Genomic DNA, 27,019 nt, shown 5'->3' on the forward strand with positions numbered 1-27,019 from the left:
GGGAGACCCCATGGCCAGTTACTCCAGCTCCCCAAAACTGTTGCTGACACCACCAGTACACTGCAATAGCTTAAATACACCCTTTTCCTGGGCATCACCCTGGTGGGCATTCTGGTTTACAGTTTACCCCTTCAAGGACATATCCTCTACCTAAGCGGCAAAGAGTCCGGCGGTATCCTATAGACTAACAGATGTATTGGAGCATAAGCTTTCGTGGGTGAATACCCACTTCATCAGATGCATGTAGTGGAAATGTCCAGAGGCAGGTATAAATATGCAAGCAAGAATCAGGCTAGGGATTCTAGGGTACCTCAACTGCTAGAAGAGGGCCTCATTCTCCCTGACTGAACTAACCTCATTATCCCTAGCCTGATTCTTGCTTGCATATTTATACCTCCTCTGGACATTTCCACAACATGCATCCGACAAAGTGGGTATTCACCCACGAAAGCTTATGCTCCAATACGTCTGTTAGTCTATAAGGTGCCACAGGACTCTTTGCCGCTTTTACAGATCCAGACTAACATGGCTACCCCTCTGATCCTCTACCTAAGTTTCCTCACCACTTGTGAGCATTCTTTGGGAGCTGGGTCAGTGTCCTTTCAGGGTTCCAGTCACTACTCCTGGACCTCCCTCCTGCACCTCATGGTTTCTCCTCTGGATCATGGAGTGTGCTGTCATTCCACCATTATGCTTTCTTCTATTTCTGGTCTCTTTTCTATCTCTAAAATGGCAGGTGAGAGAACCTTCCTTTTGTAACTTCCACTCCCTTTGTCAGATAACCTGCCTTGCCACCTCAAACACCATATCAGGTGATCAGTTGTTTGGTTACCAGCCCACCTGTGCAGATTGGTACTTCTGGATACCAGCCAACTCATTGTCCCAGAGTGCCTCCATTTGAATAGAAGACCATCAAGGTTTAATTACCCCATGCCTGTATTAAGAGACCATAGAATTTCAGTCCATGAGGGAGAGTTTTTTTAAAAACGAAACAAAACAAAACAGAACGTAACAAAAACAAACAAAAAACAGAGAAGACTCAGCATCCTTACAATGCAGTTTGTAGTTTGATATATACACACATTATTTCAGACAATTCATAAGTTGTTCATAGACAGATTCCCTTAATTATGTTATCAGTAGAGGCTCAGAATAAATGACTGAGTCCTTAAATCAAAGATGAGAGAGTCTTAAACCAAAGATGAGAGTGTTGTTATATTATATGAAAAGTTATAGTTAAAGAGAGTTAGAAAAAAAATCATTTTAGGATAGGTCTTGTGCAGAGGCTTGAGGTCTATTCTAGGCAAGTGTTCTTTTTCTTGGGACTTCCAGGAGTGGGTTTTTGAGGAAACAGAAAATCCATTACTCCCATTTACTCCCCTGCAATCAAGTGAAAAACATTCACTCTAGGAAGAGGTGAAGGACTGCTTACTTTGTTTTGGATTAGATTACTCTGAAAGAGATTGTTGGCATTCATTGGAGGATAAGAAGCACAAATATCACCAAGTTTCAGAGTAACAGCTGTGTTAGTCTGTATTCGCAAAAAGAAAAGGAGTACTTGTGGCACCTTAGAGACTAACCAACTTATTTGAGCATAAGCTTTCGTGAGCTACAGCTCACTTCATCGGATGCATACTGTGGAAAGCACAGAAGATCTTTTCATACACACAAACCACGAAAAAATGGGTGTTTACCACTACAAAAGGTTTTCTCTCCCCCACCCCACTCTCCTGCTGGTAATAGCTTATCTAAAGTGATCACTCTCCTTACAATGTGTATGATAATCAAGTTGGGCCATTTCCAGCACAAATCCAGGTTTTCTCCCTACACCCCCCCCCACACCCCTCCTCTCCCCCGGGAGAAAACCTGGATTTGTGCTGGAAATGGCCCAACTTGCTTATCATACACATTGTAAGGAGAGTGATCACTTTAGATAAGCTATTACCAGCAGGAGAGTGGGGTGGGGGAGAGAAAACCTTTTGTAGTGGTAAACACCCATTTTTTCATGGTTTGTGTGTATGAAAAGATCTTCTGTGCTTTCCACAGTATGCATCCGATGAAGTGAGCTGTAGCTCATGAAAGCTTATGCTCAAATAAATTGGTTAGTCCCTAAGGTGCCACAAGTACTCCTTTTCTTTTTGCAAATATCACCAACTCATTGAAGTACCCAAATATCTAAAAGGAAAGGAAACAGAAGGATGTGTGATCTGATGTTAGACTAGATAAACTAGTGAACAGTAGCTCATGAAAGCTTATGCTCAAATACATTTGTTAGTCTCTAAGGTGCCAAAAGTACTCCTTTTCTTTTTACCATTACATAGTTCAAATCAGGAGATGAAAAGTGACAGAAATATCTGAGTTGAATAGGTTTCACTGATAGAAATCAGGATGAAAACTCTCAGTGTAGAAAGTAGACTGTATCTTTTACTGCTGAAAGGTACATGAAATAGGGCCAAATGCCATACTACAGAAAGGTACAAGAAAGTTTAACAAAAAAGTTAAAAGTAGATGGCTGCTGCAAGGCCTACATATTTCACCGGAGCTTTCCTTTGCCCTCACTCAACATGCAGAAATCAAGATGAGGTTTCTTTCAGCTAGAGAAAGCATTTACACTTTGTGCTTATAGATGTCTTCACTCCTATCTAGTCTGCCTGCTGTAATGAGCCCAGGTGATGGACTATTCCTGAATGGCAGGTTTACTCAGGGTAGGTCTTCTCCCTTATTCACAACTTTATTTACTTCCCTGTCCCAGTGTGAGGGATCTTTATTAGTATTCGAGAGATTCATAGGGGAGTTTGAGAGGACTTGACACATCTGATACACTCCAGAAACTTTTTTAAAAAGTGTTTTGGCTATTTGTTTTATGCTTAACTGTTCACTTTTTTAAAAGGGATTTTCAGTAAATATAGGTTCAGGTCAATAAAATGGTAAAGTCCAAAACTTTAAAGTTAAACTCCTCAGAACAATGGAATTAAATCAGGAATGATTTTAACCCACCTCCTCTTAAACGAAATAAGCTAATTACATAGATCAGTCATTTTGGTAGACTGCTTGATATAATGGCTTTGTGTTGAATTGGTAACTACATTGCGTTAGCAGGTTTTACTTAAGTTGTTATTAGTCACTACCATAGAAATAGGCAAGTCCAGCTTCCAGATGGGAAACTAAGTCTAATCTAGTGTTTTGCAACCTGCCAGCCGATTTTTATCAAGTCAATATTACATGAAATTCACAGAAGTAAAATATCTCTTCCCCTCTACCCTTCTATTTTGTTTTCTCTCATGATTGGAATGCTTTCTCTTTGCTATGTCAGACAACGATTCCTTAAGGATTGCTCACAGCAAAGTTATTTGAAGAATGTAAGCCTCAGGCATAAGTACTCAAAATTGTTTGCATGTGGGGTTGGCCATCTTTGTAAATGGGTAAGGGTGTATCTTGGTAAAATAAGAACATTTATTTGAACTATTGTTAAGTTGGTCCTCATCCTGATCCTGAAATCCAAAACATACTTAACTTTAAGCACACAAGCTTCAGGAGACAGAGCTTTCTCAGAGGCTGGCCCAAACCTGTGGAAAGAATTTGCCAGGCACAAGGTACCATTACTAAACCTAACCCCCTTCAGCTCCAAATGCAAGGCATAATTCTTTGATCTTGCCTTCTCAAACATTAATGTATACCTAGGTGTATACGTTAGAGCAAGAGAGAGTAAGGGCTGGTCTACACTACACAGTTAGGTAGACATAAGGCAGCTTATGTCAAGCAAATTATGTCAGCGTCTACACTACTGCCTTCCTCCCTAATGTAAGTGCCCTATTACATCGACATAATAACTCCACCTCCATGAGAGATGTAGTTGGTGTAGTTAAGGCGAAGCAGTGTCTGTGTCAACCCTGTGTCCCTTATATCACCTTTTTTTGTCAGTTTCAGAGCAGGAGGGTAGTGTGGACGTGTACCACCGCAGTAATTACTGCCGTAGCTGTAAATCAACCTAATATAGGTCGACTTAGGTTTGTAGTTTAGACATACCCTAAATTCCAAAACAAAACACTCTGTGGCACATACTTCTCCCTCTGAGGAGAAAATGAATAGAAATACATGACAAATGTTAGTTATGTTGCTTAATGCATTAGTGGAAAGCACTCAGCTGCTACTGTGATAAGCCTGGTATAAGAACCCAGGTAGAATGGAATGGAATTATGGAACTTCAGTTGGGCTACTCAGACCCATATGGTTATGCACGATCAGGGTTCGCTTTATTTCTAGAACTACCCATTAAAATACTTATTTCTTAGATGATCAAAGTTGCATGAAGAGAAATAAAAGATTATCAATTTTATAGTGACAAAGAATTACCAGATCAGAATTGAGTAATGATCCATTTAACAGGGTATCCCATCCTACAAAATGGCTCAATGAATATAGCTATTCTGTACTGAGAGGTGTGTATACCTGGATCCACCTCCCCTTTCCTGAGTGCATTTCCTGACAATTCTGCTATTGAATTAACTCAATATAGGCATACAGTAAACATCACAATAACCTGGTCAAGATACAGTATTTATAAATTATTTACAGGCAGCTGTAAATGAGTCACAATTTAACAGTCATATTTTGGTGATAGTTGCTCCGAGGGAAACCGCTTTGCTTACAATTATGGTGGGGTTCCCAAAACTTTCTCTATTCCTATTCCTTTTTTGATAGGTGACCCAAACTGAACACAGTATTTTAGGGTGAAATAATGTTCCCCTGCCATCCAGTGATGTTTTCTCTTCATGATAGAACCTAGAGTATGGTTATTTTGGTTACTAATGAACAATGAGCTCCCTTCCCCAAGCTAACCACAGAAAAGCTTAGAGCTCTTTCCTGGCAGCTTATTACTAATTGATAACATATCAGATCCATCATAACTGAACAATCCTTTCCTATTTGCATTCTAGTAGCTTACACTAGTCAGAATTTCACTGATCATTGTTAGTCAATTCTGTGGGTTCTTTTAGGAGTTCCTGACCTCCTGAGGTCCCTTCCAACCCTGATATTCTACGATTCTATGATTCCTTACTTCATAGCTTGATGAAGCTTAATGATGGTTAAAAGATTCAGCCATCTCAAAATTAACATCCCTTTCTAAGTCAATAGTAAAAAAAATACATGTCCCAAGACAAAGCCTATGTGTAGGGCACCTCACTATTAACCTCTTTAAGGATTGGAAATTAGCCATTAATTCTGTTTTTGCTTCCTATACTTAAGTTATAATTCACAGCTAAATTCAGTTCAAGCCCTTTTACCATGTTCAGATTATGTCCTGAAACAATCTGAATACACTATCAATGCACTGGGGCAGCATCTTCATTTTACAGATTACCCTGGCTTATTATGATAGAGAAGCACTCGTTAAAACAGAAAGGAAAACCACCAAAGCAGTTCTAACCTCTACTGATGGAAAATTCCATCATTGTGTCATGCCAGCTAGCCCTGGGTTCTAACCTAGGTAGGGGTGGCTCAGCTTCTCAGTCGGAAGTTGCATGTATTGATGCAATTGTGCAGCTGATTTGCTGGATGTGTTAGACGAGATCCTAAGAGCTGAAATTGTCTGCTCTTTATGAAAGTTTTACTCTATCTTATATTTAGACTACTATTACCACGTAACTTTCTCTTTACAATTTTGTGTAAAACAAAATGCTCCTTAGATTTTCAACTAATTAAAATGATTACTATTTAATATTCATGTTTAAAAAGCTCTTTGTAAAAATAATTAATTCTTTGCTTAGTTTAATTCATTCGCTCCCTAGGAGCTACTACTTCCTATTTGATGGAAGCACATGCTATGGTACGAAAAAAATTAGTAATAAAGAACATGAAAAGACAACTAACAGATGAGTTAAACCAAGTGCTGGTATTGTGCCAGCTGGTATTGTGGTCAGTTATTTTGGTGCATGACTTACCTCAGAACTTGGCAAGTTATCGAGCGTTGTCTTTATCGTCGCTGGAAACACTGTTTCTCAGCATAGCATTAGTGTCAATTACATTATATTGCTCAAACTCAGGGCTGCGTTGTGGATGTAATTTAGGATCATATAGTCATCTTCACTATTCAGGTATGCCCAGGCAGCGCAAACTCAGAATGTGGGGTTACCAGTAGGTATTCTGTAAATCTACATTCTGCTTCTATTGGAGTCTCACTTCATATCCTAGACAGTTGTCAGGAATTACATGAGAAATAGTTTAATTGCTGTAACCGCAATGGTCATTGTAATCCATGTTTATGCTTCATGAAAACTCATGTCCTCAAACACACTATCCCCACTTCTCTGCTGCAATATTTGAAGGCAAAAGATTAGCTAGTCATCTAAGGAAGATGACAGGTTTCAGAGTAACAGCCGTGTTAGTCTGTATTCGCAAAAAGAAAAGGAGTACTTGTGGCACCTTAGAGACTAACCAAAGATGAGTCACTGAGCCAATTAATATAATTATATAGCTACTTGTTTGTTCTTGGGTAGACTGAAGTAAAAATGTTTTAACCATAGATAGTTGACCATGACTTTAAAGATAAACAGTGCATAATTGATAACTGCTCTAAACTTTTGATAACTGAACCATTAGTTTTAATCTCTTAACAAGACTTCTTCTGTTGGTTGGGATTTTGGAGTCTTTCTTGGTCCACATGAATTATGCTATGTTCCCTGAAACACTAGACAGTAATTTGCTTAGATTGCAGTGATATGTTATTTATTGTTTGAGCAGAGCTAATCAACTGTAGGCTCCTCTGCTGTTAAATACAGCCAACAAGCAGCTTATGAGTCATGACTTTGGCAGATACTTCTGCTTTTTATACAAATGGGAATGTTATTGACTAGCTTCCACATTATTTGTATGGACAAACACCAATGTCTGTATCCTAATAATTTTTGTAATATTTGTATGAAGTCCATATTTTAGCAAACAATATTAAAGTGAACTCTGTAATAAACTTTTGTTTTAAAGGATTGGCAAAAACACTTTTTGGAGTGCAGTCATTCTGGAGTATAACAATACAGAGTGAACTTGGAACTGTGCTGCTGTATCTATGCTTGATTAGTAATTAAGCTTTCAAGTGTTCATGAAACTAATTTCCATACAGAGCAGTAGTTAAGTGCAAATTACGAGATAAACTCCCTATCTGGAGCTAAAACTGTATCTACATCTGATTATTAATGATACTCTTTATAGCATTTATGAAAGTGATTTCCATTTTATAGCAGTAGTTTAGAATAAAGTACACTGTAAACTCATTTATATTGGTAAATAAAAGTATATCTACACATGAATATTAATTATGCTCTCTATAGAGGTTGTGAAAGTAATTTCCCTTTATGGCAGTAGTTTAGGGAAAATTAACATTTTGATCATTTGCATGTCAGTTATTACTTCATCTCATGCTACAGTATCTTGTGCTGCTGCCCAAATAATGGGCAAAACCGAAATTGTGAAGTGTTAGATGTGCTTAAATTAACTGTGTGTTTTGAAAAGCACAAGTAAACAGTTCAGTTTTGTTTAATTTCTAGTTTTTCATTGCTATAAAGGTCATGTTTAATATGAGCTACAAGCATAGGAATTGCCCTATCAGATCATTGGACCATCTAGTGCAGTGTCCAGTGTCTTATAGTGGCCAGTGGCGGTGTAACGATGCTGGTTCTGGCGGGACCCAACTGAGAGTGCCAATTCAGGACAAATTGCTTAAAACAGAGCAGTTACAGCCCAAGGCTGGCGTTTCTATGCACACCAAGGCAAATCAAACCAGCCAAACAGAGAAGACTTTGGTTTTACCCCACTGGCTAACCACAAATCACACAAGCAATTCCCTTAGACACTCCAGTTTCCCAATATCACCACCAGTGCCCCTCGTTATGGGGACAAATGGTTATGAGAACCAATACCCCAGTAAAAGAAAAAAGGTTCTATCGATCCCAAAGGACCAAGCCACAGACCCAGGTCAATATAAGAATCAAGTCTTACCCACAAATCATGCTGTTGCCAATCCTTTAGAATCTAAAATCTAAAGGTTTATTCATAAAAGGAATAAGATATAGATGAGAGCTAGAATTGGTTAAATGGAATCAATTACATACAGTAATGGCAAAAAGAAAAGGAGGACTTGTGTCACCTTAGGGACCAACCAATTTATTTGAGCATAAGCTTTCGTGAGCTACAGCTCACTTCATCGGATGCATTCAGTGGAAAATACAGTGAGGAGATTTATATACACACAGAACATGAAAAAATGGGTGTTATCATACACACTGTAAGGAGAGTGATCACTTAAGATGAGCTATTACCAGCAGGAGAGTTGAGCGGGGGGGAACCTTTTGTAGTGATAATCAAGGTGGGCCATTTCCAGCAGTTAACAAGAACATGTGAGAAACAGTGTGTGTGTGTGGGGGGGAGGGGGCGGGGAATAAACATGGGGAAATAGTTTTACTTTGTGTAATGACCCAACCACTCCCAGTCTCTATTCAAGCCTAAATTAATTGTATCCAGTTTGCAAATTAATTCCAATTCAGCAGTCTCTCGTTGGAGTCTGTTTTTGAAGTCTTTTTGTTGTAATATTGCGACTTTTAGGTCTGTAATTGAGTGACCAGAGAAATTGAAGTGTTCTCCGACTGGTTTATGAATATTATAATTCTTGACATCTGATTTGTGTCCATTTATTCTTTTACGTAGAGACTGTCCAGTTTGACCAATGTACATGGCAGAGGGGCATTGCTAGCACATGATGGCATATATCACATTGGTAGATGTGCAGGTGAACGAGCCGCTGATAGTGTGGCTGATGTGATTAGGCCCTATGATGGTGTCCCCTGAATAGATACGTGGACACAGTTGGCAACAGGCTTTGTTGCAAGGATAGGTTCCTGGGTTAGTGGTTCTGTTGTGTGGTGTGTGGTTGCTGGTGAGTATTTGCTTCAGGCTGGGGGGCTGTCTGTAGGCAAGGACTGGCCTGTCTCCCAAGATTTGAGAGAGTGATGGGTCGTCCTTCAGGATAGGTTGTAGATCCTTGATGATGCGTTGGAGAGGTTTTAGTTGGGGGCTGAAGGTGATGGCTAGTGGCGTTCTGTTATTTTCTTTGTTGGGCCTGTCCTGTAGTAGGTGACTTCTGGGTACTCTTCTGGATCTGTCAATTTGTTTCTTCACTTCAGCAGGTGGGTATTGTAGTTGTAAGAAAGCTTGATAGAGACCTTGTAGGCGTTTGTCTCTGTCTGAGGGGTTGGAGCAAATGCGGTTGTATCGTAGAGCTTGGCTGTAGACGATGGATCGTGTGGTGTGGTCTGGGTGAAAGCTGGAGGCATGTAGGTAGGAGTAGCAGTCAATAGGTTTCCAGTATAGGGTGGTGTTTATGTGACCATCGCTTATTAGCACCGTAGTGTCCAGGAAGTGGATCTCTTGTGTGGATTGGTCCAGGCTGAGGTTGATGGTGGGATGGAAATTGTTGAAATCATGGTGGAATTCCTCAAGGGCTTCTTTTCCATGGGTCCAGATGATGAAGATATCATCAATATAGTGCAAGTAGAATAGGGGCATTAGGGGACGAGAGCTGAGGAAGCGTTGTTCTAAGTCAGCCATAAAAATGTTGGCATACTGTGGGGCCATGCGGGTACCCATAGCAGTGCCACTGATTTAAAGGTATACATTGTCCCCAAATGTGAAATAGTTATGGCTGAGGACAAAGTCACAAAGTTCAGCCACCAAGTTTGCCGTGACATGATCAGGGATAGTGTTCCTGACGGCTTGTAGTCCATCTTTGTGTGGAATGTTGGTGTAGAGGGCTTCTACATCCATAGTGGCCAGGATGGTGTTTTAGGAAGATCACCGATGGATTGTAGTTTCCTCAGAAAGTCAGTGGTGTCTCGGAGATAGCTGGGAGTGCTGGTAGCGTAGGGCCTGAGGAGGGAGCCAGACAATCCTGCTGTCAGGGTGCCAATGCCTGAGATGATGGGGCGTCCAGGATTTCCATGTTTATGGATCTTGGGTAGCAGATAGAATACCCCAGGTTGGGGTTCCAGGGGTGTGTCTGTGCGGATTTGTTGTTGTGCTTTTTCAGGGAGTTTCTTGAGCAAATGTTGTCGTTTCTTTTGGTAACCCTCAGTGGGATCAGAGGATAATGGCTTGTAGAAAGTGGTGTTGGAGAGCTGCCGAGCAGCCTCTTGTTCATATTCTGACCTATTCATGATGATGACCGCACCTCCTTTGTCAGCCTTTTTGATTATGATGTCAGAGTTGTTTCTGAGGCTGTGGATGGCATTGTGTTCTGCACGGCTGAGGTTATGGAGCAAGTGATGCTGCTTTTCCACAATTTCAGCCCGTGCATGTTGGCGGAAGCACTCTATGTAGAAGTTCAGTCTGTTGTTTTGACCTTCAGGAGGAGTCCACCTAGAATCCTTCTTTTTGTAGTCTTGGTAGGAAGGTCTCTATGGGTTAGTATGTTGTTCAGAGGTGTGTTGGAAATATTCCTTGAGTCGGAGACGTCGAAAATAGGATTTTAGGTCACCACAGAACTGTATCATGTTCGTGGGGGTGGAGGGGTAGAAGGAGAGGCCCCGAGATAGGACAGATTCTTCTGCTGGGCTAAGAGTATAGTTGGATAGGTTAACAATATTGCTGGGTGGGTTAAGGGAAGCATTGCTGTGGCCTCTTGTGGCATGTAGTAGTTCAGATAGTTTAGTGTCCTTTTTCTTTTGTAGAGAAGCAAAGTGTGTGTTGTAAATGGCTTGTCTCATTTTTGTAAAGTCTAGCCACAAGGAAGTTTGTGTGGAAGGCTGGTTTTTTATGAGAGTATCCAGTTTTGAGAGCTCATTCTTAATCTTTCCCTGTTTGCTGTAGAGGATGTTGATCAGGCGGTTCTGCAGTTTCTTTGAGAGCGTGTGGCACAAGCTGTCAGCATAGTCTGTGTGGTATGTAGATTGTAATGGATTTTTTACCTCAGTCCTTTTGGTACGATGTCCATCTGTTTGCATTTGGAAAGGAAGATGATGTCTGTCTGTATCTGTATGAGTTTTTTCATGAAGTTGATAGATTTCCACTCCATACGGCTAAATGCAGTGCCTTGCATAATGACAGGTTTCAGAGTAGCAGCCGTGTTAGTCTGTATTCACAAAAAGAAAAGGAGTACTTGTGGCACCTTAGAGACTAACCAAAGATGAGCATAAGCTTTCGTGAGCTACAGTTCACTTCATCGGATGCGTTTAGTGGAAAGTACAGTGAGGAGATTTATATACACACAGAATATGAAAAAACGGGTGTTATCATACACGCTGTAAGGAGAGTGATCACTTAAGATGAGCTATTACCAGCAGGAGAGGGCGAGGGGGGGGAGGAGAAAACCTTTTGTAGTGATAATCAAGGTGGGCCATTTCCAGCAGTTAACAACAACATCTGAGGAACGGCGGGGGAGTGAGGGGGAGCGGGGGAGAGGGAATAGTTTTACTTTCAAAGTTCTTGGTTCAGGCTTGCAGCAGTGATAGAATAAACCTCAGGTTCAAATCAAGTCTCTGGAGTACATCCACAGCTGGGATGGGTCTTTCAGTCCTTGGTTCAAAGCTTCAATGTTGCAAAGTGCCTCCAGAGGTAAGAAGCAGGATTGAAGACAAGATGGAGGAGCTGCAGCAGCTTTTTATATTCTCTTGCCATCTGGTCTTTCTTTCTTTGTTCCAAAGACAAGCTGTCCATCACGTGGCCTGGAAACACCTCAGAGTTCTGCCCATAGGCATGTCCCTGCATACCTTGCTGAGTCCCAAGGCGTGTCTGCCTTCTCTCAGTGGGTCAATTGTGTAGCTGATGGTCCTTAATGAGCCATCAAGCAGGCTAGGCAGAGCTGACACCAACTTATCTGGGGTGTCATCCAGAAGCATAGCACAAGTTTGAACCAGAGACAGTACAGAGCCAACATTCATAACTTCAACTACAAAAATGATACACACATATAGACAGCACAATCATAATCAGCAAACCATAATCTTGTCTTAGACACCTCATTTGACCCCCTTTATATAAGATTTGGTGCCACTACAGGACTTTGGTTGCAACAATGACCTATACGGTCCCAGATTATGTCAATAACGTCACAGGCAGATAACTAAAAGAAAGATGCAAGAAACTACATAGTGACCAGTTATAGAGTACCTGCTATCAAAGGAAATTTCTTCCTAACATCATTAATGGATTGCTTTATGAAGGGAAATAAACTCTATGGACTTTTTATACCTAATGTAACAGTATGTTGTCATTATCCAATTTAAATCTTACTATACTCTTGGCCTCCGTGATGCGTTGCAGCAACGTGCTCCACAGATTAACTACTCAATTTTTGTGTACATGTATTTTGGTAGGGGTGGGGATATTTCAGTTGTAATCTTGCTGCCTTTTCAATTCTATTCCACATCCTCCTGAGCGGCTATATAGAGAAGATAAGTTAGCTACTCCTATCACTCATCAAAAACTGTCCCTAAACCACTAGATGGAGAGATGTTGAGCAAGAATCTGAGTCAGACTATTAAAAACCCTAGATTTGACAAAGATTTTCACTCAAGTTTGGACACAACCTCTCCATCACTTTTTTTTTCATTAAAATGAGTATAAAACAATTTCACAATAAATGTTTTTACAAAGCCTTTAAGGTGAAACATACTAAGTGTTAAGTAACTTTATAAGAATAATTGTGACTAAAATGCACTAGCACCAATGAATTTCTTCCAGTGTATTTAATTTATATTTCTGGATACTTGTAAATTTCTTTTTTAAAGGATTAATATCCTTATCACAGCCCTGAGACAACCCATATTTCCCCTACCATTCCATCCTTGTATCACTTTGTCTTGTAAACTATTCTTCCAGCCTCAGACTATTGATGGTAACTTGCTTCATAGACTGTCAGCAGTGCTGATAAATTAGCTAGCATTTAAAGAGGTTATTGCTGAGTAGAGCACTTTCTGTTCTTTGCCTTTCTGCTAGCTGGGGAGTGTGTTGTGTATGTTCTACTTCCCCTACCAGCCTTAAGCAAGAGATCAGGACTTATGTAACCTTGTTATTTATGACACTGCAAAATTCTACCATTCGTTACCTTAATGGCTGCATGACTTATGTAATTATAATGGCCTTTGCCATCATTTTCATATACTATATTTTGTAATTAAGTGTTAGAAGGATCGTGGAATTAACAAAGGAGTCAGTAGGATATTGCATTCCCATAATCCCATTAATACATGGGATTAAATACTTTTATCTTGTTTGAAAATTAATGAGGAATTCACTTAAAATGATGCACAGCAGGCAGGATGTGCGCTCATCTGGTTTTAGTGGCATGAGTAGGAGAATATTGGAGCTACTTTTTTGGATGTTAAATAGCCTTCCAGTTGAAAAGGGAATAAATGAGCTTGATTACTAAAATCTAGTCACAGTTAGATAGAAACTGAGTCTAATTCTTACATAAAGCGAATTAACACCTGCATGGAACACATTCTCCCTCCACTTTGCACAGCACATGCAGTTTTTATTCATACAGTGACTTAAATAACACCATGTAAATACTCATGTTCCAAGCAAACCTAATATCAACATCTGAGAGACAGCACTTAAATAACTCATATTTTACTACAGAATAGAGTTAGGTGAAATTTTGTGAATAGTTTATTTGCTGAAAAATGCAGTTGCAGGTCAACAAAACTATTGGTGAATTTGACACATTTTGCTGCATAGTTTCAGCCAAAAGAAGCGCTTTTCAGCCTAGATTTACAAGGGGATATAGGTGCCATTCACAAAACCACATGAGAAGAAGCTCAGGGTGCTACTGCTGCCTGCTGTGCACAGGCCAAACCAATAACCTGCATAATAGGTAGTCTGGGTTCAAGTCCCCACTCTGCTGACGTGGATCCAAGCATGTCAATTCAGGTTTCCCAAGTTGCAGGTGAGTGTCCCACCCACAAGGCAATAGGGTACTCTTGATTCAGGTCTTTCTCGTTGAAGCTGTTACACTTTTCATAAGTGCTTAACTATTCATTCGGCTAGAGAGAGAGCATGAATGGAAATGACTCTATACCCAGATGGTTAGGGGACTTACTTAGGATGGAGAACACCTAGTTCCTCTCCATGGTGTTATATCATAAAAATAAGACCAACAGGATCTTGTAAAGGGGATAAGGCAAAATGCCACATTTATTGTAAATATAATAAAAAGATCAGAATATACAATTCTATCTTGCTACTATTCTTTATTTATCCACATATTTATCCACATTTATCACATTTATCCACATTTTAATCACAATTTTTATTTTGCTGTCTCTCCCGACTTTAACAACTCTCGGGGTGTCACAAACACAACAAAGTGAGATAAAAACTACAGAGGGTGGGAGTCTCTGTGTACTGTTTCAAAGGGCAGTTACAAAGTATCACTTTGAGGACAGGCACAATTAGCATCTTGCAAGTCTCACACAGAGCGGGAGAGAAACAGTAAAAACAAAAGACCCAAAAGAAAAACAAGAGACCTCTTAATTAGTAATACCCTGCAATTTAAACTATGCGGAATCAAACTCCCTTGTGACCATCCCGATGTGTCGAAAGAACAGTAAATATGGTAGGAGACCAGCTTGGCTTAACGGTGAAATCCTTGCGGATCTTAAACATAAAAAAGAAGCTTACAAGAAGTGAAAGATTGGACAGATGACCAGGGAAGAGTATAAAAATATTGCTCAGGCATGTAGGAATGAAATCAGGAGGGCCAAATCACACCTGGAGCTGCACCTAGCAAGAGATGTTAAGAGTGACAAGAAGGGTTTCTTCAGCTATGTTGGCAACAAGAAGAAAGCGAAGGAAAGTGTGGGCCCCTTTCCGAATGAGGGAGGCAACCTAGTAACAGAGGATGTGGAAAAAGCTAATGTACTCAATGCTTTCTTTGCCTCTGTCTTCACGAACAAGGTCAGATCCCAGACTGCTGCGCTGGGCAACACAGCATGCGGAGTAGGTGACCAGCCCTATGTGGAGAAAGAAGTGGTTAGGGACTATTTAGAAAAGCTGGATGTGCACAAGTCCATGGGGCCGGATGCGTTGCATCCGAGAGTGCTAAAGGAATTGGCGGATGTGATTGCAGAGTCATTGGCCATTATCTTTGAAAACTCGTGGCGAACGGGGAAAGTTCCGGATGACTGGAAAAAGGCTAATGTAGTGCCAATCTTTAAAAAAGGGAAGAAGGAGGATCCTGGGAACTACAGGCCAGTCAGCCTCACCTCAGTCCCCGGAAAAATCATGGAGCAGGTCCTCAAGGAATCTATCCTGAAGCACTTACACGAGAGAAAAGTGATCAGGAACAGTCAGCATGGATTCACCAAGGAAAGATCATGCCTGACTAATCTAATCACCTTCTATGATGAGATTACTGGTTCTGTGGATGAAGGGAAAGCAGTGGATGTATTGTTTCTTGACTTTAGCAAAGCTTTCGACACTGTCTCCCACAGTATTCTTGTCAGCAAGTTAAAGAAGTATGGGCTGGATGAATGCCCTATAAGGTGGGTAGAAAGTTGACTAGATTGTCGGGCTCAACGGGTAGTGATCAATGGCTCCATGTCTAGTTGGCAGCCGGTATCAAGTGGAGTGCCCCAAGGGTCGGTCCTGGGGTCGGTTTTGTTCAATATCTTCATAAATGATCTGGAGGATGGTGTGGATTGCACTCTCAGCAAATTTGCGGATGATACTAAACTAGGAGGAGTGGTAGATACGGTGGCAGGTAGGGATAGGATACAGAGGGACCTAGACAAATTGGAGGATTGGGCCAAAAGAAATCTGATGAGGTTCAACAAGGATAAGTGCAGGGTCCTGCACTTAGGACGGAAGAATCCAATGCACCGCTACAGACGAGGGACCGAATGGCTAGGCAGCAGTTCTGCGGAAAAGGACCTAGGGGTGACAGTGGACGAGAAGCTGGATATGAGTCAAGAGTGTGCCCTTGTTGCCAAGAAGGCCTATGGCATTTTGGGATGTATAAGTAGGGGCATAGCGAGCAGATCGAGGGACGTGATCGTTCCCCTCTATTCGACATTGGTGAGGTCTCATCTGGAGTACTGTGTCCAGTTTTGGGCCCCACACTACAGGAAGGATGTGGATAAATTGGAGAGAGTCCAGCGAAGGGCAACAAAAATGATTAGGGGTCTGGAACACATGACTTATGAGGAGAGGCTGAGGGAACTGGGATTGTTTAGTCTGCAGAAATGAAGAATGAGGGGGGATTTGATAGCTGCTTTCAACTACCTGAGAGGTGGTTCCAAAGAGGATGGTTCTAGACTATTCTCAGTGTAGAGGATGACAGGACAAGGAGTAATGGTCTCAAGTTGCATTGGGGGTGGTTTAGGTTGGATATTAGGAAAAACTTTTTCACTAGGAGGGTGGTGAAACACTGGAATGAGTTACCTAGGGAGGTGGTAGAATCTCCTTCCTTAGAAGTTTTTAAGGTCAGGCTTGACAAAGCTCTGACTGGGATGATTTAATTGGGGACCGGTCCTGCTTTGAGCAGGGGGTTGGACTAGATGACCTCCTGAGGTCCCTTCCAATCCTGATATTCTATGATTCTATTATTTTAATACAGACCTTCTTTAATATGCCAACAATGGACCAATGAATTATTTGTATAAAGGGGAACAACTTCAACAGGAGAGACTGAAAAACTTGCTCCAAAATATGCTATAGTCCAGTGATTAGGACACTTAATCTGCAATGTGGAAAATCAAGGTTTAACTCACTGCTCCACATAAGGCAGAGTAGGGACTTGATCTCAGGTCTCCCCAAGAAGTGCTCTAACCATGGGCCTATAGGGTATAAGGCAGGGATCTCAAACTGAAATTACCATGAGGGCCACAGGAGGACTAGTACATTGGGCCAAGGGCCGCAGTACTGACACCCCCCCCCACCGCTGCCCCCGGCCCCGCCCCCACTCCACCCCTTCCATGAGGCCCTGCCCCTGCCCTCCTCTTCCCACCCCTTCCCTACCCCCATTCCAACCCCTTCCCCAAATTCCCACCCCTGCCCTGCCTCTTCTTTGCCTCCTCCCCTGGGAGCACTTCTCCCCGCTCCTCCCCCTAGAAAGCACTAAGTGCTGCCAAACAGCTGTTTGGCGGCAGGAAGTGCCTTGAGATAGGCAGAGGAGTGGGGACGCGGCAGGCTGCAGGGGAGGGTGGGGAAGGGGAGCTTGGCAGCCGCAGGAAATAACTCGGGGTAGGCGGAGGGAGCTTGGCAGGCTGCAGCAAATAGCTCCATGGCTGCATGCGGCCCACGGGCTGCGTGTTTGAGACCCCTGGTATAAGGGCATAACCACCACCCATTTTGTTAATGGTATTTCCAAATAGCCTCTGCTTTTAATAAAAATGCAGTTAGACTGTTCAAATCAAAATTAAACATTTTTTCTGGGTCAAATGAAATGTTTCATTGGACCCAAAGCACATGCATTCATTTATTGTTTTTCTGAGAAATCCGAAAACTTCTCATTTAGTGTTAATAAAGGAAATTTTTCTTCAGTGTTTTTTCCCCCAATTCAAGCAGTAAATCATAAAATTAATTGTTCACAGAGCTTTATCACAGAAATAATTCAGAAGAATAATTGGTCAATGCAATTCATTATCGTACTGTTTGTGTTTATGATGTAATTTTTTTCTGTGCCAAAGGTCTGTTGCAATGGTAACCAAAAGTAACTACATCAAACTTTTGCATTGCCAAGTTTCAAGGGTTCACTAATGTGTTATAATAGGACAGTGGTTCTCAAACTTTTGTACTGGTGACCCCTTTCACACAGCAAGCCCCCTTATACATTAAAAACACTTTTTAATATATTTAACATCATTATAAATGCTGGAGGCAAAGCGGGGCTTGGGGTGGAGGTTGACGGCTCATGACCCCTCATGTAATAACCTTGTGACCCCCTGTAAGGTCCCGACCCCCAGTCTGAGAACCCCTGTAATAGGTTTCAGAGTAGCAGCCATGTTAGTCTGTATCCACAAAAAGAAAAAGAGTACTTGTGGCACGTTAGAGACTAACAAATTTATTTGAGCATAAGCTCCTGTAAAGTTAGTAAGTAATCTAGCTAGAAAATGCGTTAGGTTTTCATTGTTTTGGCTTTTGAAATTTGCAAATTTCAAAAGCCAAAACAATGAAATGTGTATTCCTGTGTATTCCTGTTTTTGTGTCTTTTTGTTACTTAAGGTTTTGCCTAGAGGGATTCTCTATGCTTTGAATCTGACTGCCTGTAAGATTATCTTCCATTCTGATTTTACAGAGTTGTTCTCTTATCCTTTTTTTTTGTTCTTCTAATAAAGTTCTGTTTTTTAAGACTCTGATTGGGTTTTTTGGGTCTTAAAAATCCAAGGCTGGTTTGTGCTCATCTTGTTGATTCTCACGCCTCCCCAGGAAAGGGGGTGCAAGGGCTTGGGGGGATATTTTGGGGAAAGAGGAACTTCAAGTGGTCCTTTCCCTGTTCTTTGTTCCCTGTAATAGGATGACTGTTGTTTAAGGTGACTATACATCCAGTTTTGGCTGGGACAGTCCCTTTTTAAGACTTGTCCTGGATGAGCAAACAGCACAAATGCCCAGTTTTCAAACTGTGGGGTGCAGAGGGAAGTTTAGGGGGGGTAAGTGGCGATGTTTGGCGGGGGACATCTCCACATCCTGGCAGTAACCCCCCCACTGGGAGGCTGCACAGGTGCCTGGCTGATGTGTTCCGGCTATGCAATGCAGTGTCACATGCTCACTATGCAACCCAATCAGAGGGCAGTGCTGTGGGCCCTAATTCAAACTCTTCTCTGGTTTCCATGTAAGTAAGAACTGTACTAAAGTTTTATCAGTTGTGTAATAGAAAGTGTAATTATTTAGCTAAAGCTTCCCCTCCCCCCAGTGACAAAACATGTGCTGCCTTTACAGATGTCAAGGAAAAAAGAGAAAGAGAGACTGTTGAATAAATTATTTTCCTTATAATACTAGTACACACAATAGATATGAAGCAATAGTATTTGCCACCAGATGTGGATGTCTTTAACTAATACTGCTCTGTCACGGTTGTAAAAATGGTGGGGCCAGCCGGACCATGGAGCTGTGCCCCAGGCCCTACCAGAGAGCCTGGCTGGTAAGTGCCCAGCTGGGTCTCATAGCATCTGCGTCTGCCAGGGCATAGGGCACAGCCCATCCTCCCTATACCCCACTCCAGCCTCGTGTCTCCTCCCCACTGAGTGGTTCCCACCCCAGCCTTATTCCCCCACCCCAGCCTTATTCCTCCTGCCCCCGAGTCATCCCCAGAGTTTCCCAGCCCAGCCTCATGCCCTCCTGCCCCAGAGTGGTTCCTGGAGCCCCTACTCTGGCCTCATATCCTCCACACCCCTTGTCCTTCGGGGTCAGTCCCTGAAGCCTTCACCAGTCCCTCCCAGCCAGCCTCTTTCCCTACGCTGACCGCTTCTAGTCGCCCACTTCTGTCACATCACGGCCTCCCCCTACCCTCCTAGGGCTGCTATCTGGACTCTCCTTGGTCCCTCCTGCTACCAGGAGTCTCTTTCCTGTCCCTCTGCTGTCCCAGTTCCCAAAGGGGTATCGCATCACTAGCCAGATCATAATCCAATAGCTTCACCTTCTGGCTCTGAGCCCAAAAGTACACACTCTTGCACACTCACATCTTGCTTTGCTGCCCAGATCCCAGCCCATACCCATTCCCATTTGTGGGGGAGGGGTGAGCGACAACACCAGGTGGCTTGGACCAGCCCCACCTATCCTGTTTTCAGTTTAGGGAAATATTGTCACCTTACTGTTGTTCCATAGCTAAGGTTACAAATATATTTGCATGTAAGCCCTCTAAAAACACACACAGACACACTGTCAAATGGTAGGTAAGGTCTGTGACAGAAGTAGAAGCTTAGTAGAGAATTGTTGTGTCAATTGCACAACATAATCTTAAATTTAATTTAGGTGTCTGTAATCCAAAAACCCCACAACTTTCTTGCAGATAAGAAATTCTGCAATTCTCATTGCAGACAAGAAAGTGCAGAAAGAAGAGGAAAAAAGTTAGCTTGCTGAGCCACTCTAGAAATCTAGTGCCCAGGACAAAAATCTCTTTAAATTGCAATTTCAAAAGAGTGTGTAATGTTGCGACAGCACATTGGCTCCAGTGATCTCACTATATAGCCTCAAGTGGCTGCTGGAGACCTTAGATGACAAAAAAGCAAGTCTGCAAGCAACAGGGATAGAGAGATTAAAATGTAACCTGCTTTCAAGGGAACTTGTCAGTGGAAGGAGATATTACAACCTCCCGTTCCCACATCTCTAGCCACTCTCTTCAAGTGTGTGTAAAGCCTTGATCCCACCTCCCGTTAAAATACTCAAAGGAAAATCCATGAGTTAAAACTCATGCATTAGGTATGTCTCTGAAGGTTACCCCATAAAAGGAAAGAGGATCCCAATTTTAAAGCAAGCAGCATATATAAAAGCTACTAATATTTAAGAAGGTTGACAGTTTGTATTAAATTGGAACTCCAAGATACTGCCTGTTTTCCTTATGTATTGCAAGTTTTAGTTTGACTTAAAAGTTGACCCACCAGTACAGAAATTGTTTTCAGAAAATATATCCAAGAATAACTACTTTGTGAACTACTCAAACTGCACCATTAAAATCCATTATTAAAGAAACTACTCAGGGCAACTATATCTTCTGTGTGTTAAGGCAAGTCTACACTACAATATTAAGTTGACTTAAAGTATGTTGACATACAGCCACTGCAGTAATTAAATCACTTTTGCATGTCCACACTGTGCTCTTTGTGTTGGCGGTGCACATTCTCACCAAGAGCGCTTGCACCGATTTAACTGTCAGTGTGGGACGTTGTGGGACAGCTTCTGAAAGGCAGCAACAGTCAATGCAATCAATGCAGTGTCCACACTGACACTATTAGCCTCTTTTGCAACTGCATCACATTGTTGCCTCATATTCAATTTGCTATCCTTTTCTGAAATACTAATGCGAAACCAGTTATTTCCCGTTTCATAGTTGTGCATTTAATTTTTCCTTCCTCAGTGTAGTACTTTGCACTTGTCTTTATTGAATTTCATCTTGATTTCAGACCAATTCTCCAATTTGTCAAGGTCGTTTTGAATTCTAATCCAGTTCTCCAACATGTTAGCAACCCTCTCAGCTTGGTGTCATCTGCAAATTTTATAAGCAATGCACTCCACTATCCAAGTTACATTCATTCATGAAAATATTGACTACTACCCGACTCAGAACAGATCTCCCACCCCACTAGAGGCGTTCCCCAGATTGAAGGTGAACTGTTGATAGCTACCCGTTGTATATGGTGTTTCAACCAGTTTTGTCCCACTTTATAGTAATTTAATTTCCTGATCACTTCAACCCAAATTGCTTTCCACCTTCAAATTTGCAACCAATTCCTCCCTGTTGGACAGAATCAAGTATAACATGTCTGTCCCCCAGGTTCCTACATCTTCTGAAACAAGACATTTGTCCCCAGTACATTCAAATACTTTATTAGAGATTTTGTGTTTTGCCATGTTACTTTTCCAGCAGATGGCTGGGGAGTTAGTCACCCACTATTACCGGGTTTTGTGTTTTGGATATTTCTGTTATTTGTTCTAGAAATGCCTCATAATAACGTAAGAATGGCCATACTGGGTAAGACCAACGATCCATGTAGCTTAGTATTCTGTCTTCTGACAGTGGCTAATGCCAGACGATTCAAAGGGAATGAACAGAATAGAGCAATTATGCAGTGATTCATCCCCTATCATCCAGACTCAGCATCTCGCAGTCAGAGGCCTAGGGACACCCAGAGCTTGAGGTAGCATCCTTGACCATCTTGACCAATGTACATGGCAGAGGGGCATTGCCTGCACATGATGGCATATATAACAGAAACACTAACCCAGGAACCAATCCCTGTAGCAAACCTCGTTGCCTACTCTGCCCCCATATCTACTCTAGCGACACCATCAGAGGACCCAACCACATCAGCCACACCATCAGAGGCTCATTTACCTGCACATCTACTAATGTTATATTTGCCATCATGTTCCAGCAATGCCCCTCTGCTATGTGCATTGGCCAAACCGGACAGTCCCTACGTAAAAGAATAAATGGACACAAATTGGACATCAGGAACGGTAACATACAAAAGCCAGTAGGAGAACACTTCAATCTTCTTGGACATTCTATAACCGATTTAAAAAAACTTCAGAAACAGACTTCAAAGAGAAACTGCAGAACTAAAATTCATTTGCAAATTTAACACCATTAATTTGGGCCTGAAGGAGTGGCTGGCTCATTACAAAAGCAGCTTTGCCTCTCCTGGAATTGACACCTCCTCATCTATTATTGGGAGTGGACTACATCCACCCTGATCAAATTGGCCCTGTCAACACTGGTTCTCCACTTGTGAGGTAACTCCCTTCTCTTCATGTGTCAGTATAATAATGCCTGCATATATAATTTTCACTCCATGCATCTGAAGAAGTGGTTTTTACCCACGAAAGCTTATGCCCAAATAAATCTGTTCATCTTTAAGGTGCCACCGGACTCCTTGTTGTTTTTGTGGATACAGACTAACACGGCTACCCCCGATACTTGACATCTGTGGCTGTTGTTAATAAAACTAAGCAACTTATGCAATGGCAGCTTAACATCTGGCATGTATTTGTTCCACTCAACAGACATAATTTACAAAAAAAGCAATGACTTGTAGACATGCAAGCATATATATCTCTTGTGTATCTCTATTGTCTTAAAGTGTCCAGAACAACTGATAAGCTAATAGACAGAGGGGCTGCCCAGTTATGCATGAGTAGGCTTTAAATTGTTTTTAAAAGTAGTTAGTATTCAGAGCTGTTTTTTGACCCCATCTCTTGACACCCTTTACTGATCTTAGAGCAGCTGATGCAAATAGAAAAAGATTTTATTCGTAGGCAAATATTAATCAGTGCTTTAGCCATCCTCAATTAAAAATGAACAAAGGGACAGAAGTATAAAGAGCATACATTTGAAATCAATACTGTCCCTATCATTTTGAGAATACAACAAGTTTGAAAAGGGGAGAATTCTGACTTCCTTCTGAAGTGAGAAGGAAAAATGTTCCATAAATGTAGGGTCACAGAGCAATACCCCTTCATCTGCAAAGCTCAGGTTCCAAAAGCCTCACAATCTCTCAACTACTGTACAAGGGCACAAAAGTCTATAGTAAACCAGAAATTCTAAGGTATTAAAAATAGTGTGAATATTTCAGAGAATGAATAACTCTTTGAGGTACGACCTCTTAAACTCAGAAGTTTGACATTGCTGCTTTCGTTAACACAGTGTAGCAGACAGTACGAAGAAGTGTTGGAGGCTGTTAGTCTTTGGGGCTTGTTGGCTGCACAGTTTATCGGTTGATGTCTGTTAAGTAGATGGACATAAAGGGGAAGAGGATGATGTCCCTGTCATAAATTTAATCTCTTTGCAGGATTGTTCATGCTATTTTGTATGTCGTGGGTTTCTATAATTCAGTAGTATCTAAAGCCCCAGTTCCAGTGTGATGGAGTGTAGATAACCTACTCCTGGGCAGGCTGAATAATATTTACAGACAGCTATATTTACCTTTTTCTCAGCCTATGTATCAAATTATACCACTGGACGAGAAGTGAGCATCAGCACCACCACCTCCGCTGGTGGCAAGATTTTGAATGGGACCTGATCTGGTCGGCAGCCTTTGAGAAAGTCTACCAGATTGGGCCCCTCAAGTGATTTAGGCAGATGAACATTATCTTCCCTTGGTTCATGAATCACTCTGGAGCTTAAGCGGGAGATAACATCTGCATGCCTAGAGGGAGGTACCTAGGGAACTTGTAATTTAAAAACTTAGGCACTGAGTGAGCTTAGACAACTCCAGTGTTGGGAAGGAGTTTTGTGGATCACAGTGGGGCCTAAGTCTGGGGTTGGGCACCTAAGTCTGGGGTTAGATGCCTAAGTTCCTTTGTGGATCTGGACATTCCAGAAGCCCCCTTATATTAAATTAGCCCAGAGAAAATGGCTATTGGATTCCTCTCAATAACTGAAGTTTGAAGTAAGGACAAAGTCCCTTGATTGTTCTTCAGAAGATCTGCCTTTCAACCTTAATGTATTCTGCACACATAAAAAAATTACAACTACTTCACAATAGTGCAAAAACCAAACCAAAACAAAATCCCCTGGCTAAGACTTTGCATATCAGTGGCTTAATGAAGTTATAAATAAGTTACTGTGGAGTTATATAAATAGCTTAGCAAGGAAATGAGAACAGGCCATATACATGGCCATAAAAGAAGGCATTCCTCTTCCAACTAACACTCTTAGTAGCTGCAATCTTTAATGAACCTAAACAGGCAGAAATCCCATTCAAACCAATGGGGGTTAGGACTTATTAAGGGATGCAGGAAACATCAAAATCAATTTACTAGAAGCAAAGACAACTGAAGGAAAAAGCATAATGCTAACCCATATAAGAAGATTGTACATTATCAAATGCAGTTACACTCCAGGTTACAGGTGTCTGAAAATGATAAATGTCTATCCTGTACCAAAGATGTAACATTGATTAAATTGCTTACAGCTGACAGGAAGCTCAATAATTGGGGCTCTTTGTTCTTTGTGGAAATGGCGGGCCCATCAGATAGCTTATTTCCTGTGGTAAGAGGGAGTGGGCTATCTTGCATCTGATCCCTGGCATTAACTCTCCTCACCAGAATATCTTTTGCAGGATCCTTTCCTGCTAGCTGGAGAACTTTGTAGCGTGTCACAGATTGTGGTTAATCCTACCCAGGTTCACCCAGGACCAGATTTACACTGTATGTGTCTCAAGGCACAGCATCATCAGTGCCCCCCCTGCCTACAGCTGACCATGTTTTCCATTAAAAATGAAAATTTTAACCCACTTTTAATTTTTAGGCACCCCTAGAATGCTGGCACCCCTAGGCACATACCTACTGTGCCTAATTGGAAATCCATCGTGGGTTCACCATGCTAGTGTCATAGTTTCAGACATTTTGTGCATAGAAACTGCATTTTTGGAAGAACTCAGTGGACACAGGAGATCAAAGGTCTATTCTTGACTCTGCCACTAACTTGCTGTGTGATGTGTTGTAAACCATATCACCTCTGCTTGCTTCTTCTCCAGCCCTTAGTCTTCTCTCTTTAAAGAGTACGTTTTTGTAAGCACACACCTTACTATGGGTATGCACATTCTTAGTTCAATCCTGGTTAAGGCATTTGAATGAAACTGTAATATAAATAATGTTGGGAAAAGAGCTGGTGCAGCGTTTTGGTAGGTATTGCGATATTAGCTCAGAGTTAGATCACTAGCTAACCACAGGAGAACTCAGAGCTTCTAAATCTGTTAGAATTACTCAGTTTTCAAACTTTATCAGGACCTTTTGGAGGGAGATGGTATTGCTAGTGAAGCAGGATAGAATGGATTTGATGTACAAAACTATATGAAACCTCAAGAAATGCAGTGTTGAAACCCTGATATGCATGCATGCTATATTTAGTCTTTCTTTAGCTCTTGTATCTAAGTATAACTAATAATGAATGTTTTGGACATAATGTTATTAGGAATACTGAAGTCATGGCATCAGTACTATTGATAGTAATGCATAAACACAGACCTTTAAAGAAGCATGATATAAATATTCCTACATACATACAAGGATACTCTTTAGCAAATGAGTTAAGAATCTTTTCTTTACCTAGTACTAAAAACATTCAAGTTATCTTCCTGTGAATTTATTCCCACTACATTAAACACTGGTTTTAGAACTACACCAGAGAAAAATAGTTTCACTGTCCTTATTTTTGGCTCCTACACAAAAATTTAAGTAAGAACCATTTAAATATTTTTATATACATTGGCTAATGTGTAACATGACCACATTATTGTCATTGTTATCTAGGGGAATAGCACTGTAACATTTCTAAGTGGCTTTTGCAAAAAGGTGAAGCCTTTACTTGTGACTCCTCGACTGGCATTAGATCCCTTTATGATGCAACTAGTCTTGAAAGAAAGGCAAAATAATTCACTTATTTTCCCTTTCCTCCTATATCTAGAAATTAACTACAAGCTCAAGTTTTTTTCTGATCTGCTTATTTCCCTATTCCTCTAACATTGTTTGCCTGAAAAACCCTATCTCATTAGCAGGTGTCAATCCTGCTGGGAAAATATTAGACACATTGGATCAGGCATCTCATAACCCATCTGGATTTTAGATGGAAGTGGCTTTGAAGGAGAAAGGGTAGTCTGAGCAGTCATAAATGAGGAACCCTAGGAGAAACCAAGGCTGTGAAGAAGGCTGCTGTTTCAATTCTTTAATAGTAAAATTTTGAGTCTGAATTTAAATGTTGTGGACTATATGCAGAGTAGGTCGGGAGAACTGCTTACTCACACCTTCCCTCTCTATGTTTAGGGCTTCCCTCTGTCTCTAAAAAAACCTTCTCCCTCAAATACTTCCATTCCCACTCCCTCACTTCTCACTGCTGTTTAGAATGCTGCTCTTCTGCGGAATGAAGCATTTGTCAGAACAAACTTCTTTTAATGATGGAGCAGTGCAGCAACAGTGATCAATCAGCCTGTGTCTCGAGGTTTTATAAGATGAAGTTTCTGTGCTGTGAAGGAGAGGTCTATCTAAATAGCTTCTGCAAGGCAAATGGTCCCATGTATCTCAGACAATTGTAATCCCTGAAATCAAACCATCTCTGAAGCAGGGCAATGACATTGTTATAAAATGCCTTAACTTATTTCTTGAGCATTAGAGCTGAAGATAGTGACAGGTTCTATTAAGGATTTTACTTGCTGAAAATTTATAACATTTCTTATTCAGTCTGTGAGTCGTCAGCTTGTTCCTATCAATTGGCCCAGTCTTGTACAGATGGCAAGAACTTAAATGCCTTCTTTTCAGCGTGAGGATGGCATGTTGGAACCAATAGGCCAATAAGTTAAATATGATGATACCTTGTCCT

The sequence above is a fragment of the Lepidochelys kempii genome, chromosome 9, assembly GCF_965140265.1.
Source record: "Lepidochelys kempii isolate rLepKem1 chromosome 9, rLepKem1.hap2, whole genome shotgun sequence".
Lineage (NCBI taxonomy): Eukaryota > Metazoa > Chordata > Testudines > Cheloniidae > Lepidochelys > Lepidochelys kempii.